The sequence below is a fragment of the Nannospalax galili genome, unplaced genomic scaffold (genome assembly GCF_000622305.1).
Source record: "Nannospalax galili isolate Female #2095 unplaced genomic scaffold, S.galili_v1.0 scaffold583, whole genome shotgun sequence".
Taxonomy (NCBI): domain Eukaryota; kingdom Metazoa; phylum Chordata; class Mammalia; order Rodentia; family Spalacidae; genus Nannospalax; species Nannospalax galili.
In genome coordinates, this window is record NW_008349469.1 from 311,573 (window position 1) to 314,423 (window position 2,851).

The 2,851-nt window shown below is 41.4% G+C and overlaps 1 pseudogene; it reads right to left on the bottom strand.

The window, feature by feature from the left end:
• Window positions 1-417: 417 nt before the first annotated feature.
• Window positions 418-1,835, bottom strand: LOC115072648 (annotated as a pseudogene).
• Window positions 1,836-2,851: the final 1,016 nt, after the last annotated feature.

Sequence of the window (2,851 nt, forward strand, 5' to 3'; positions counted from 1 at the left end):
TTCATGGCCTGTGCTTCAGCGCTTTCCTCTATGCTCCTACCCTGAGTTCCTACTTTGGGATCCCTGATGAACTGTGACCAGGAAGATATAAGCCACATAAACCCTTTCCTCCCCAAGTTGGTATTGGTCAGAGTGTTTTGTCACAGCAATTGGAAGAATAACTAAGACAGAGAGCATCCATGTTCTTTTGGTCTGCCCATTACTTCACAGTTGCTCTGCAGGGAAAAGACACTTACTATCCTGGTCTGACAGAAGCTACATTCAAAAAAAATTGTCAACCTCAGCCTAGGTGATGCTTACCCACCACACCCCATTTTGTTTCTAATGCATTGTGCAGCCAGGTGCTCTGGGTCACCTTCATGACAGAGCTGGTGCCACAGTTTCATTTCTCAGTGTGCAGAAGAAACCTTCATTTCTCTACTGCCAAAAATGAGAAATTTTCATCTCCACATCATAGATACAGCAGTTATAACACTTAGAGCAAAAATATGTAGCAAAGGAGACTGTCTTGGGATGCCTTACAGCCCTGAGTGTATCCATGAGCACAGGACAATGTTGGACATGCATCTCCAGAATAATAAGTCCCACATCATTGTAGCACTCCAGAGGGGAAGGGTACAGCTCCTCAGGCAAGTTTTTTAGATTGCCTGTGTTGTGGAGAAGGTCTTTCAGGACAGACATGGAGATGTCATTGTCATAGAAATTGATCTTGATGAGATGGGAGCATTGGCTGAGGGCAGGCAGGAGGGCACGGAGCTGAGAGTCCCCCATCCTACAGTGCTCTATTACCAGGGTTTGTAGAGTGTCTGAGGAGAAGTTGAAGAGACACAGGGCATAAACTGAATAATTTCAACACCTCTCAGGTTCAGGTGCTTAAGCTGACTGAGGCTCTGACACAGGGACAAAGAATTCAAATCTGACTCTGAAAATCGGCAGAGAGTGATAGACAGGTTCACCAAAGGGGACTCCAGGAGCCTGAACAACTGTTTCATGTGGTCATTGAAAAAACTGACACCATCCATATAGAGATACTAGAGAGAGCTAAATTTGAAGAACTGAGAGATGAACTTGGTGACACATTTCTTCTCTGAGTCTCTGAAAGTATTTACAGTGTCGATGGAATTCTTGTGGGTCTGCTGGAGAAGGAGTGTTTGAAGGTTTCTCATCTCACCCACATAGAAAGGACAAAATATGACAGGGTGAACAAATTCCACCCTATGTTTAGTTCCAACTCCTCTATGTACTATGGCTGGAAAACTGACAAGACCTTCCTGACAGTGTGGATGGGCAATACCCAAATCTGCAACATCAAAATGCACAACTGAAAGAAGCTTCTTCTCTGCCCAGACCACTGCAACAATTTTGTTTCATAATCATAGAAATGGAAACTGAGGCAAAGGTCAGTCAACACTTTCAAATGCCTCTTGAATGCATATTTAGGAAGGTCCTTCACTGGTTGGTTCTTGTGCACACCCTCCTTCATTCCAGACCAACTGTTCCAGAAGTTGTGATGCATATTCTGCAAATCAAGCACTGCAAGTTTCCACTTCCTGGGGCAAACCTTTTCATTATTCAGCAGATCCACTCTTTCTAGTACAACATGAAGGATCTTTGGGTCTTTAGTTTTCATCCGGGCTCCAAGAAGAAGACAGGAAGGGCCAAGTCTGGACTATTGCCCTCAGGATGTCTGTTTGTCTCCTGGTGAAGGCCTCTTTGAACTGTGGTGGGAAGAGCTCCTTGGGCAGGTACTCCAGAGCAGAGATGGTCAAGATCTCTTCCCTTACCAGCTTCAGCTGTGCCAGCTCCAAGAGCGTGGGTGGGGCCTGGCTGCTCATCCTCCTCGTAGATGAACAGGATCCAGTTTGGATCTCTGAGGACAGCTCTTGGAATCCTAGCAGAACCAGGCAGTGGCTCCAGAACTCTCTTGGGGGTGTTAATTTTATGGCCAGCTACATTGCTGAATGTATTTGCAATCTCTAGTTTTCTGGTGGCCTCTTTAAAACTTAATATATTGTATTTTCTGCAAACAAAGATACTTTGACATCTTCCTTTTCAATTTGTACTCCCTTTTTCTCCTTCATTTGTACTATTGTTTGAGCTAAGACTTCGAGTACTATATTGAACAAGAATGGAGAGAGCAGACATTCTTGTCTTGCTCCTGAGTTAAAGGGGGATGCTTTCATTTATTTTTTATTTAGTGTGATAGCTGTGAACTTGTGATATGTTCTCTTTATTATGTTAAGCTATGCCCAGTGTATGGGTCTTAAATTTTGTCAAAATCTATAATTTTTATCAGGAATGGGTCTTGAATTTTGTTAAAGGCCTTTTCTGCATCTAATGAGATGATCATATGGTTCCTTTCCTTGAGGCTGTTTATAAGGTGGATTGTATTTATTGATTCATGTATGGTAAACCATTCCTGCATCTCTGGGAGGAAGCCAATCTGACCAAGGTAGATAATGTTTCATGTGTTCATGCATTCAATAAGCACTTATTTTCTTGAGAAATTTTCATATATGCTCATCAAATAGATCTAAAATTTTCTTTTTCTGATGTTGGGTTTTGGTCTAGTTTGTTATTAGTGTAATACTGGATTCATAGAAAGAATTTGGGAGTGTTCTTTCATTTTCCATTTTACAGAATGATTTCAGGAGTATTTTTATTAGTTCTTTGAAGGTTTGGTAGAATTCTGTACTGTACCTATCTGTTCCTGGGCTCTTTTATGGGCTCTTTTTATTTGGGAGATTTTATTAATTACTCTATACATCTCATTGGTTGTCATGGGTCAATTTATATTATTTTTGTCACTTTGATTTAATTTTGTTAGGCTGAATATATATATATGTGTGTT